Here is a 14,024-nt window from a genome sequence, read left to right as displayed (position 1 = left end):
AGGTTCGAGTCAGTTCACCAGAAGGTAAAGAGAAAGAAGGAGGGAACGAAGGAAGGAAGGAAGGAGAGAAAAAATAGAGAAAGAAAAATAAAGAAAAAAGAGAAAAATAGAAAGAAAGTAAGTAAAGGTTTGGGTTAGTTCACCAGAAGGTAAATAGAAAGAAGGAAGGAAGGAAGGATGGAAGGAAGGAAGGAAGGATGGAAGGAAGGGGAGAAAAAAATAGAGAAAGAAAAATAGAGAAAAATAGAAAGAAAGTAAGTAAAGGTTTGGGTCAGTTTCCCAGAAGGTAAAGAGAAAGAAAGAAGAAATGAAGGAAAGAAGGAAAGAAGGAAGGAAGGAAGGAAAGAAAGAAAGAAAGAAAGAAAGAAAGAAAGAAAGAAAGAAAGAAAGAAAGAAAGAAAGAAGAAAGAAAGAGAGAGAAAGAAAAAGAAGGAGGGAGGAAAAAAGAAAGAAAGTAAGTAAAGGTTTGGGTCAGTTCACCAGAAGGTAAAGAATCATGACTAGCTAAGGTGTTTGCTGAAAACAAACAGAATACATAATGGATATTAGAAGGTAGTTATAAATACCAGCAATGAACATATGACCACATGACCACTTATAGAAACAAGGGCCGTGAGTATTTTCTTCCTATTTTGTTAGGAATATGTATGTTTGTATATATACATATATTAAGAAAATATCCTTGATAGATATATGTTGAGTTCTATCAATATTTAAATATTTCTAATTTTATGTCATGGTATTTAAGTTATAGAATATCTGGAGAAGAGTAATCATCACTCAATAACTTTATCTCCTCTTCTGGGGAATATATTAATGCATTTTTGTTGTATTCAATATAGTTTCATCACGCTAGGTGAAACTACCACCTTGCTATTCCCTTTATTTCAAGATTAAGTATGGTTTAAGGAGAGGCATATGGTGCCAAGTTGACAAAGGATGAACTTGTGATGATTTATTTTGGGTGTCAACTTGGCTGGATTAAGGGATATTCACTAGCTAACAAAACATCACTTATTCTCAACGCTTCAGTAGGCATTCAGCCCATCTCATTTCTGCTGAAAGAGAATCCAGGTGGTTTGGCATTTAGTTAGAGTGGTTGTGCTGTCCCAGTTGGGTTCATGAGAGTATTTCTGTTGGAGATTGGACATTGGGTGGACTGAGTGGGAAGAATTGCCCACAATGTGGGTGGGCATCATCCAATCAGCTGAGTCCCAGAAGTAACAAAGAGGTAAATTGGCACTTTCTTCCTGAGCTTGGGTGTTTTTCTTCTCATGTTCTTGGACATCAGAACTTCAGGTTCTCCAGCCTTTGGACTCTGGGATTTGTACCAGCCACCTCCCAAACTATCAGCCTCAGAGAGCTGCAACATCAGCTTCCGTGGTTCCAAGGTCTTTGGACTTGAACTGAACCACACTAAAGATTCTTTGGTTCTCCAGCTTGCAGATGGCTTATTGTGGGAATTCTCGGCCTTCATAAACAAGTGAGCCAATTCCTCTAATAAATTCCTTCTTATGTACATCTCTTTACAATAGGACCTACATATCCTTAGGTTCTACACCTGCAGATACAGAGGGCTTACTGTTCTATGCCATTTAATATAAGGGACGTGGGTATCTTTGGATTTTAGAATCAATGCCCTGCAGATAGTGATGGACAACTGTATATATGTTCAGTGGGGTCTGTCTCTCTGGAAAACCCTGACTAAAACACATATCAACCTTGTTATGACTCAGATGGTGAAATTACCTGAAAAGGATTTTAATGCAACCATCAAAACATGCTTCAACAAGCAATATCAAATTCACTTAAAGCAAATGAAAATATTTTAACAATTCAAAAAAGAAATGAAGTTATAATTATAAAAACAATCAAGTGGAAAATATAGAAGAAAAAAATGCAATGATATCAAAAGCAACAACTTACTGGATTGGCTCAATAGTAGAGTGGAGATAACAGAAGATAGAATCAGTGAATTTGGACGGGGTATTTTGGCTCACACCTGTAATCCCAATACTTTGGGAGGCCAAGGCAGGTGGATTATTTGAGCCCAGGGTTTGAGACCAGCCTGGGCAAGATGGCAAAACCCTATCTCCACAAACAATGCAAAAAATTAGCCAGGCATGGTGGCATGCACCTATATTCCCAGCTACCTAGAAGGCTGAGATAGGAGAATTACTTGAATCTGGGAATTCGAGGCTACAGTAAGTGGTGATTGTGCTACCGCACTCCAGCTTGGGCAACAAAGTAAGACAGAGTCTTACTCAACAGGCTGAGAAAAAATAATATTCTGTCTCAAAAAAAATCAGTGAATTTTCAGTCAATATAATTGACATAATCAATATAATTTACCTTATCTAAACAACAGAGAAGAACTAGACTGGGGGAAAAATAGACCCTCGGGGATCTATGTGACAGTAGCAAATGATCTAACATGCGTGTATTCTGAATCCTAGAAGAATTTACTGGAAAATTCTACTAAAATTTAAATAAGAACTAACATGAATTCTGCCTGATCTGTTCCAGGACATTAAAAAATAAGGAAACATTTCTAACTCATTTTACGAGGCCAGTATGCCCTGATATAAAAATCAGACATATTTTTAAAGAGACAAACTACATACCTGTATCTCTCATAAACTTTGACAAAAAAAATCTTCAACATAAGATGAGCCTGTAGGATCCAGCATTATAGAAAAAGAAATATACATCACAATAAAGTGGAGATTGACAATTGCAAGGTCGGTTTAATATTCAGTAATCAATCAGTATAATTAATGATATCAACAGGCTAAAAAAAACCTGCAGTTAGCAGCATATTCAATGGTGAAAAACTATCTTTTCTTACACTAAAAACAAGCAAGGATGTCTGCTATTGCCACTCATATGAAACATAGTACTGAAGGTTTAGCCTGCACAATAAGGCAAGAAAAGAAAAGAAAAATCATGAAGATTATATAGGAAGAAATAAAAGTATCCCTATTTAAAGATGATATGGCTATTTATTTAGAATATTCTAAAGAGTTCTTTAAACATGTGCCCTACTAACATTAATAAGGGTGTCCAAAAATATTGCAGGACACAGGACAAAATCAGTCATATTTTTCAATACTATCAATTGAAAACATGGAAAGTGGAGTGAAAAACGTGACAGTTGTAATTATTCCCCTGAAATTAAATCCTTAGGTATAAATCTAATAAAATGTCTACAGTATCTGCATAATGAACATTGAAAAATGCTAATATAATAAATAAAGGAAATGTTAAACAAATGGAAAGACATACCACGTTCATAGATTGGATGACTTAACATAGCAAAGGTGTTAATTCTCCACAAATAAATCAATAGATTTAACACAATTGTGAACAAAAGTCAGGCAAGATGTTTTGTATATAAATAGACAATTATAGACAAGCTGATTTTAAAATTTGAGTGAAAAAATCAAGCAACAAAATAAATGGAATAATTATTTTTAAATGTAGAAGAAAGTGGAAGCAATCACTCTACCTATTATTAAGATACATACATAGTGACAATAATCCAGACAATGTGATATCAGTGGAGTCATAGACACTTAGATAAATGCAATAAAATAGTGAATCTAATAACAGACTCACCAACTGTGTCAACTGATATCTGAGAAAGGCACAAAAAGTTTTTCAGTGGAGCAAAGATGGTCTTTTCAACAATAATGTTGAAAGACATTCATATGCAAAGAAAATAAACGATCATTTACTTGAGCCTCACATACTGTACAAAGATTATCTCAAAATGAATCATAAACCTAAATGTAAAGCTATAATTTTTTTCAAAAAATCACAAGTAGAAAGCTTTGAAACTCATGGTTACGCAGAGTTCTTAGCCATAACACTGATAGGGAAGGAAAGATATCTTTATTTTGCCTGTTGATGGGTTCATGGCTGAGGCCTCTATAGCAAAAGACAGGTTAATCAGAGAAAACATAATGATGATTCAGTGAAACAGGTAAATTTTTGTATTTTTCTGCTTAGGTTTGATGAAGAGTGGACAGTTCTAGAAAAATACGATTGGAGTGAAATAGGATGTGATCTACTAGTAACAAACTTGGGTGGGGGTATTTAACAAGGCTTCTTTGTTATTCTTCTCAGGGTCTTTAGAGATAAAGATGTTCCTTTCCTTCACATATAGGGAGGACAGTTTTCTAATGAGGTTCTTATGATCTGCTTCAGGGAAGAGGGATGGCAGAAGGTCAGAGTTACTTTCCTAGGTTTTATGACCTAATTCAGAGGAAAAGAGTTAAGAGAAGGTAAGAGTGGTCTTGCTTCTGCTGTTTTCTCAAATGCCAAAGGTGCCACATTTTGGGGTAGTGTGTTCTGAATTCCATTAAAACAAATTAATAAAGCACAAAGAAAAATGAAACAAATTGAACTTCTGAAAAAGATCCTGACAATTGAACAACAGAATTTAAAAAGCTGATAGACTGGAAGAAAATATTTGTACAACATATATCTGACAAATAACTTGTATCTAAAATATACGGAGAACTCTCAAAACTTAATAATAGTAATGTTAGGGTGGCAATTTTAGATCTTTCTTGCTTTCTCCAGTGGGCATTTAGTGTATAAATTTCCCTCTAAACACTGCTTTAGCTGTGTCCCAGAGATTCTGGTACATTGTCTCTTTGTTCTCATTGGTTTCAAATAACTTATTTATATCTGCCTTCATTTCGTTATTTACCCAGTAGTCATTCAGGAACAGGTTGTTCAGTTTCCATCTAGTTGTGCAGTTTTGAGACGGAGTCTCACTGTCTCCCAGGCTGGAGTGCAGTGGCATGATCTCGGCTCACTGCAAGCTCCGCCTCCTGGGTTCATGCCATTTTCCTGCCTCAGCCTCCCAAGTAGCTGGGACTACAGGCACCCGCCACCATGCCCAGCGAATTTTTTGTATTTTTAGTAGAGATGAGGTTTCACTGTGTTAGCCAGGATTGTCTCGATCTCCTGACCTCGTGATCTGGCCACCTCGGCCTCCCAAAGTGCTGGGGTTAGAGGCATGAGCCACCACGCTTGGCCTTGAGTGAGTTTCTTAATCCTGAGTTCTAATTTGACTGCACTATGGTCTGAGAGACTGTTTGTTAGGATTTCCATTCTTTTGCATTTGCTGAGGAGTGTTTTACTTCCAATTATGTGTTCAATTTTAGAATAAGTGCAGTGTGGTGCTGAGAAGAATGTATGTTCTGTTTATTTGGGGTGGAGTGGTATGTAGATGACTATTAGGTCCACTTGGTCCAGAGCTGAGTTCAAGTCCTGAATATCCTTGTTAATTTTCTGTCTTGTTGATCTGTCTAATATTGACAGTGGGGTGTTAAAGTCTCCCATTATTATTGTATGGGAGTCTAAGTCTCTATGTAGTTCTCTAAGAACTTGCTTTATGAATCTGGGTGTTCCTGCATTGGGTGCATATATATCATATATATTTAGGATAGTTAGCCCTTCTTGTTGCATTGATCCCTTTACCATTATGTAAGGGCTTTCTTTGTCTTTTTTTGATCTTTGTTGTTTTAAAGTCTGTTTTATCAGAGACTAGGATTGCAAACCCTGCACTTTTTTTTTTTTCCATTTGCTTGGTAAATATTCCTCCATCCCTTTATTTTGAGCCTATGTGTGTCTTTGCACATGAGATGGGTCTCCTGAATATAGCACACCGATGGGTCTTGACTCTTTCTCCAGTTTGCCAGTCTGTGTCTTTTAATTGGGGCATTTAGCCTGTTTACATTTAAGGATAATATTGTTAAGTATGAATTTGATCCTGTCATTATGATGCTAGCTGGTTATTTTGTCCGTTAGTTGATGCAGTTTCTATTGACAGACCATAGTGTCAATGGTCTTTACAATTTGGTATGTTTTTGCAGTGGCTGGTATTTGTTTTTCCTTTCCATATTTAGTGCTTCCTTCAGGAGCTCTTGTAAAGTAGGCCTGGTAGTGACAAAAATCTCTCAGCATTTGCTTGTCTATAAAGGATTTTATTTCTCCATCGCTTATGAAACTTACTTTGGCTGGACATGAAATTCTGGGTTGAAAATTCTTTTCTTTAAGAATGGTGAATATTGGCCCCCACTCTCTTCTGGCTTGTAGGGTTTCTGTAGAGAGCTCCACTGTTAATCTGATGGGCTTCTCTTTGTGGGTAACCTGGCCTTTCCCTCTGGCTGCCTGTAACATTTTTTCCTTCATTTCAACCTTGGTGAATCTGACTATTATGTGTCTTGGGGTTGTTCTTCTCGAGGAGTATCTTTGCGGTGTTCTCTGTATTTCCTGAATTTGAATGTTGGCTTGTCTTGCTAGGTTGGGGAAGTTCTCCTGGATAATATCCTGAAGAGTGTTTTCAACTTGGTTCCATTCTCCCCATCACTTTCTGGTACACCAATCAAATGTAGGTTTGGTTTTTTTACATAGTCCCATATTTCTTGGAGGCTTTGTTTGTTCCCTTTCATTCTTTTTTTCTCTAATCTTGTCTTCATGCTTTATTTCATTAAGTTGATCTTCAATCTGTGATATCCTTTCTTCTGCTTGATTGATTCAGCTATTGATATTTGTGTATGCTTCATAAAGTTCTCATGCTGTTTTTTCAGCTCCCTCAGGTCATTTATGTTCTTCTCTAAACTGGTTATTCTAGTTAGCAATTCCTCTAACCTTTTTTCAAGGTTCTTAGCTTCCTTGCATTGGGTTAGAACATGCTCTTTAGCTCAGAGGAGTTTGTTATTACCCACCTTCTGAAGCCTACTTCTGTCAATTCATCAAACTCATTCTCCATCCAGTTTTGTTCCCTTGCTAACAAGGAGCTGTGATCCTTTGGAGGAGAAGAGATGTTCTGGTTTGGAGAATTTTCAGCCTCTTTGCACTGGTTTTTCCTCATCTTCATGGATATATCTATCCTTGGTCTTTGATGTTGGTGACCTTCGGATGGGGTTTCTGTGTGGACGTCTTTTTTGTTGATTTTGATGCTATTCCTTTCTGTTTGTTAGTTTTCCTTCTAATAGTCAGGCCTCTCTGCTGCAGGTCTGCTGGAGCTTTTTGGAGGTCCACTCCAGACGCTATTTGCCTGGGTATCACCAGGGGAGACTGCAGAACAGCAAAGATTGCTTCCTGTTCCTTCCTCTGGAAGCTTCGTCCCAGAGAGGTACCTACCAGATGCTAGCCGGAGCTCTCCTGTATGAGATGTCTATAGAACCCTGCTGGGAGGTGTCTCCCAGTTAGGAGGCATGGGGGTCAGGGACCCACTTGAGGAGGCAGTCTATCCCTTAGCAGAGATTGAGCACAGTGCTGGGAGATCTGCTGCTCTCTAAAGAGCCAGCAGGCAGGAAGATTTAAGTCTGCTGAAGCTGCACCCACAGCCGTGCCTCCCCCAGGTGCTCTCTCCCATGGAGATGGAAGTTTTATCTATAAGCCCCTGACTGGGATCCTGCCTTTCTTTCAGAGACGCCCTGCCCAGAGAGGAGGAATCTAGAGAAGCAGTCTGGCTACAGAGGCTTTGTGAGCTGTGGTGGGCTCTGCCCAATTCAAACTTCCTGGCAGTTTTTTTTTACATTGTGAAGGGAAAACTGACTACTCAAGCCTCAGTAATGATGAATGCCCCTCCACCCACCAAGCTCAAGTGTCCCAGGTCAACTTCAGACTGCTGTGCTGGCAGCAAGAATTTCAAGCCAGTGGATCTTAGCTTGCTTGGCTCCATGGGAGTGGGATCCGCTGAGCTAGACCACTGGGGTCCTTGGCTTCAGCCCCCTTTCCAGGGTAGTGAACGGTTCTGTATTGCTGGCATTCCAGGTGCCACTGGGGTATGCTGAAGGAGATAGAGGTATGAAAAACCCTTCGAAAAAATCAATGAATCCAGGAGCTGGTTTTTTGAAAAGATTAACAAAATAGAAAGACTGCTAACAAAACTAATAAGAAAAGAGAGAAGAATCAAATACACAAAAATGATAATTAAAATATGATAAAGGGGATATCACCACTGATCCCACAGGAATACAAACTACCATCAGAGAATACTGTAAAAACCTCCTTGCAAATAAACTAGAAAATCTAGAAGAAATGGATAAATTCCTGCACACATAGACCCTCCCAAGACTAAACCAGGAAGAAGTTGAATCCCTCAATAGACCAATAACAAGTTCTGAAATTGAGGCAGTAATTAATAGCCTACCACCCAAGAAAAGCCCAGGACTGGATGGGGTCACAGCCGAATTCTACCAAAGCTACAAAAGGGAGCTGGCACCATTCCTTCTGAAACTATTCAAAACAATAGAAAAAGAGGTAATCCTCCCTAACTCATTTTATGAGGCTAGCATCTTCCTGATACCAAAACCTGGCAGAGACACAACAAAAAAAATTTCAGGCCAATATCCCTAATGAATATCCATGTGAAAATCCTCAATAAAATACTGGCAAACTGATTCCAGCAGCACATCAAAAAGCTTATCCACAACAATCAAGTTGGCTTCATCCCTGGGATGCAAGGCTGTTTCAACATATGCCAATCAACAAACGTAATCCATCACACAAACAGAAGCAATGACAAAAACCACACGATTATCTCAATAGATGCAGAAAAGTCCTTTCACAAAATTCAACACTCTTTCATGCTAAAAACTCTCAATAAACTAGGTATTGATGGAATGTATCTCAAAATAATAAGAGCTATTTATGACAAAACCAAAGCCAATATCATACTGAATGGGCAAAAGCTAAAAGCATTCCTTTTGAAAATTGGCACAAGACAAGGATGCCCTCTCTCACCACTCCTATTCAACAGAGTATTGGAAGTTCTGGCCAGAGCAATCAGGCAAGAGAAAGAAATAAAAGGTATTCAAATGGGAAGAGAGGAAGTCAAATTGTCTCTGTTTGCAGATGACATGATTGTGTATTTAGAAAACCCCATTGTCTCAGCCCAAATTCTCCTTAAGCTGATAAGCAACTTCAGCAAAGTCTCAGGATGCAAAATCAATGTGCAAAAATCACAAACATTCCTATACACCAATCATAGACAGAGAGCCAAATCATGAATGAACTTCCACTCACAATTGCTACAAAGAGAATAAAATACCTAGGAATCCAACTTACAAGGGATGTGAAGGACCTCTTGAAGGAGAACTAAAAACCACTGCTCAATGAAATGAGAGAGGACACAAACAAATGGAAAAACATTCCATGCTCATGGATAGGGAGAATAAATATTGTGAAAATGCCCATAGTGCCCAAAGTAATTTATAGATTCAATGCTATCTCCATCAAGCTACCATTGATTTTCTTCACAGAATTAGAAAAAAACTACTTTAAATTTCATATGGAACCAGAAAAGAGCCTGTATAGCCAAGACAATCCTAAGCAAAAAGAACAAAGTTGGAGGCATCATGCTACCTGACTTCAAACTATACTACAAAGCTATAGTAACCAAAACAGCATGCTACTGGTACCAAAACAGATATATAGACCAATGGAATAGAACAGAGGCCTCAGAAATAACCCCACACATATACAACAATCTGATCTTTGACAAACCAGACAAAAACAGGCAATGGAGAAAGGATTCCCTATTTAATAAATGGTGTTGGGAAAACTGGCTAATCATAGGTGGAAAACTGAAACTGGACTCCTTCCTTACACCTTATACAAAACTTAACTCAAAATGTAATAAAGACTTAAATGTCAGACCAAAAACCATAAAAACCCTAGAAGAAAACCTATGCTATACCATACAGGACATAGGCATGGGCATAGACTTTACCACTAAAACACCAAAAGCAATGGCAACAAAAGCCAAAATTGACAAATGGGATCTAATTAAACTAAAGAGCTTCTGTACAGCAAAAGGAACTATCATCAGAATGAACAGGCAACCTACAGAATGGGAGAAAATGTTTGCAATCTATTCATCTGACAAAGGGCTAATATCTAGAATCTACAAAGAACTTAAACAAATTTACAAGAAAAAAACAAACAACCCCATCAAAAAGTGGGCCAAGGATATGAACAGATACTTCTCAAAAGAAGACATTTATGTAGCCAACAAACATATGAAAAAAAGCTCATCATTACTGGTCATTAGAGAAATGCAAATCAAAACCACAATGAGATACCATCTCACGCCAGTTAGGATGGTAATCATTATAAAGTCAGGAAAGAACAGATGCCGGTGATGCGGTGGAGAAATAGGAATGCTTTTACACTGTTAGTGGGAGTCTAAATTAGTTCAACCATTGTGGAAGAGAGTGTGGTGATTCCTCAAGGATCTAGAACCAGAAATACCATTTGACCCAGCCATCCCATTACTGGGTATATACCCAGAGGATCATAAATCATTCTACTATAAAGACACATGCACACACATGTTTATTGCAGCACTGTTCACAATAGCAAAGACTTAGAACCAACCCAAATGCCCATCAATGATAGACTGGATAAAGAAAATGTGGCACATATACAACTTGGAATACTATGCAGCCATAAGAAAGGATGAGTTTATGTCCTTTGCAGGGACGTGGATGGAGCTGGAAACCATCAGTCTCAGCAAACTAACATAGGAACAGAAAACCAAGCACTGAATGTTCTCACTCATAATTGGGAGTTGAGCATTGAGAACACATGGACACAGGGAGGGGAACATCACACACCGGGGCCTGTCTAGGGGTGGGGGACTAGGGGAGGAATAGCATTAGGAGAAATACCTAATGTAGATGATGGGTTGATGGGTGCAGCAAACCACCATGGCACGTGTATATCTATGTAACAAACCTGCACATTCTGCACATGTATCCCAGAACTTAAAGTATAACAATAAAAAAACTTAATAATAAAAGCAAAACAATTAGAAAATGAGCAAAAGACATAAATACATTTCACCCAAGAGAATATACATATGTCACATTAATTATGTGTAAAGATGTTCAAAACCATTAGTCATCGGGGAAATGGAAATTAAAACCACATTGAGCTATCACTATGCGCGTATTAGGATGCCAAAAATAAAATACAATGACCACCTCAAATGTGTGTGAGGGTGCAGAGAAACTGGATCATTTATACATTGCTGGTGGGAATGTATAATGTTACTCACGGTCTGTTTGAAAACATTTTTACAGTAACCTTTAAAGCTAAATGTGCAACTTCCATATGACCCAACAACTACACTCTTGGCAATTTTTCACAAATAAATTAAAATTTATATTTACACAAAAACCTACATGGGAATATTTAAAGCATCTTTATTCATAAAAATCAAAAGCTGCAAAAGAACCCATATTTCATTCAATGGGTAAATAATTAAATAAATTATGGTGCATCCATACCATGAAATACTACCCAGCAATACAAAGAAATGAACTGTTTGTATATACAACTTGAACGAATCTTTAGGGAATTATGCTGAGGGAATACCTTAATCCAAAAGGCTTACATAAGGTATTAATTAATGTATATGTAGATACTTTAAATTACAAAATCATAAAAGTAGATTTTTCATTGCCTAATATTAAAAAGAGGGGAAGAAGGGATGTGGCTATTATTATAAAAGGGTGGGCTGAGTATGGTGTCTCACACCTATAATCCCAGCACTTTTGGAGATTGAGATGGAGGGATTTCTTGGGCCCAGAGGTTGAGGCTGCAGTGAGCCATAATAGCACCACTGCACTCCAGCCTGAGAGACAGAGTGAGATCTTGACTCTAAATAAATAATTAAATAACTACAAATACAATAAAAGAGCAGTAGCAGGGATCCTTGAGGTGTTGAAACACTTCTTTATCTGGATTGTGGTTGTGGTCACACAAATCTACACATACGCTAAAATTATATGAACTAAATACACACCCATACACACAAATGCATATAAAACTGATGACATCTGAATAAGGCCGGTGATTGTACCAATTTCAATTTCCTGGCTTTAATAATTTACTACAGTTATTTAAAATGCTAACATTGAGTGAAACTTAAGGGTACATGGAACTTTTGTCTACTGTTTTAGCAACTTCCTATGCATCTATAATTATTTCAAGACAAAAAGTTAAAAAAGGAAGGAATCTTTAAAAAATTATAACACAATGCCATTATCTCAGCTAAAAACTAACAGTATTCCCTTATCATCAATTATCTAGTCAGTGTTCAAATTTCCACTGTCCAAAATTTCTCTTTTTTTTTTTTTGGAGATGGAGTCTCGCTCTGTCACCCTGGCTGGAGTGCAGTGGTGCCATCTCAGCTCACTGCAAGCTCTGCCTCCTGAGTTCATGCCATTCTCCTGCCTCAGCCTCCCAAGTAGCTGGGACTACAGGCGCCCACCACCACGCTCTGCTAATTTTTTTGTATTTTTAGTAGAGACGGGGTTTCACTGTGTTAGCCAGGATGGTCTCGATCTCCTGACCTCATGATCTGCCTGCCTCAGCCTCCCGAAGTGCTGGCATTACAGGCGTGAGCCACCACACCTGGCCAATTTCTCTCCCTCTTTCTCACCACACACAGACACACACACACACACACACACACGTGCACACACACACACTTCAGTGAATGTATTTTGAGTAATGGTCAAAATATCAAAATAATGTAGTTGCAATGCATATGTCTCTTAAACCTCTTTTAATCCACAGGTTCTCCATCAATATTTTTTCATGACACTTTGTAAAAAATATAGATCACCAGCCTGGGCAACATAGTGAGACACTGTTTCTACAAAAAAATTAAAAAATTAGCTGGGTGTGGTGGTGAACAAATGTAGTCCCAGCTACTCGGGAAACTGAAGTGGGAAGATTGCTTGAGTACAGGAGTTCAAGTTTGCAGGGAGGCAAGATTCTGCCATTGCATTACAGCCTGGTTGACAGAGCAAGACCCTATCTCAAAAAAAAAAAAAAAAGAATATGTATTACATTTGTGGTATAGATTCCCATGATCTGATTACATCTCTGTGGTGGTGTTTATTATGTTCCTCTGTCCTTTAGTTTCTGGAAATGGGTAGTTGGACCCAGAGGCTTGATCAGATTTAAAAATTTTGATTTGGGGTAGGCAGGGGAGGGGAGGGAAAAAAATTACCACATATATTTTATTGTCATATAAAGGCACTGGTGTCTTGTTAGTTGTTCATTTTCTTTTTTTCTTTCTTCCTTTCCTTTCCTTTCTTTTCTTTTCTTTTCCTTTCCTTTTCTTTTCTCTTTTCTTTTCTTTTCTTTCTTTCTCTCTCTCCTTCCCTTCCTTCCTTCCTTCCTTTTTCTTTCTTCTTTTTGAGACAAGGTCTCACTCTCACTCAAGCTAGAGGGCAGAGGTGTGATCACAGCTCACTGCAGCCTCAACCTCCTGGGCTCAAGCAATCCTCCCACCTCAGCTTCCCCAGTAGTTGGGATGACATGCATGTGCCACTACTCCTGGCTAATTTTTAATTTTTTGTATAGACAAGATCTCACTATGCTACCCAAGCTAGTCTTGAACTCCTGGGCTCAAGAGATCCTCCTGCCTTGACCAAAAGTGCTGAAATTACAGGCATGAGCCATTGTGACAAGCCTGATTAGTTGCCTTTCTTTCTATGATATTAGCACACATTGGCCTATGACTAAATCTATTAATTCACCAGCAGATGCAAACTCAATTTGATCTTAAGATTTGTGATTAACAACAATTCATGCATTCTGTAAAGATATTTGCTTATACAAACTCAATATTTCTGCCAAAATATATCCATTGCATGCCTAATTCTCTTTTAGATAATCACATGAGTACAATAACTGTGTGCCTAATTGCCAATTACCTAATTATCTACAATAGGCTCTTTTAATGTGGAGAATTGAGAGTGGAAAATTGGAGGTCAATACCTAAAATTTTGGCAATATTTCTAATCACCATAATTAGGAATCAACAACACACATTGAAAACATCCAGAAATTTTCTGTGTCATTTCAGGACTTTACTTTGTTAGTGAGACACTTTACATGTAACATAAAAGGGAGGAATGGAAATATAATATAGTGGTATGTTGATTAAACTATCACATCAAGGATTCAGTGCCTAGTCT

This window comes from Pongo abelii, chromosome X (genome assembly GCF_028885655.2).
Source record: "Pongo abelii isolate AG06213 chromosome X, NHGRI_mPonAbe1-v2.0_pri, whole genome shotgun sequence".
NCBI classification, from domain to species: Eukaryota; Metazoa; Chordata; class Mammalia; order Primates; family Hominidae; genus Pongo; species Pongo abelii.
The sequence above is the reverse complement of the archived record's forward strand: the minus strand, read 5'-3'. Positions refer to the sequence as shown.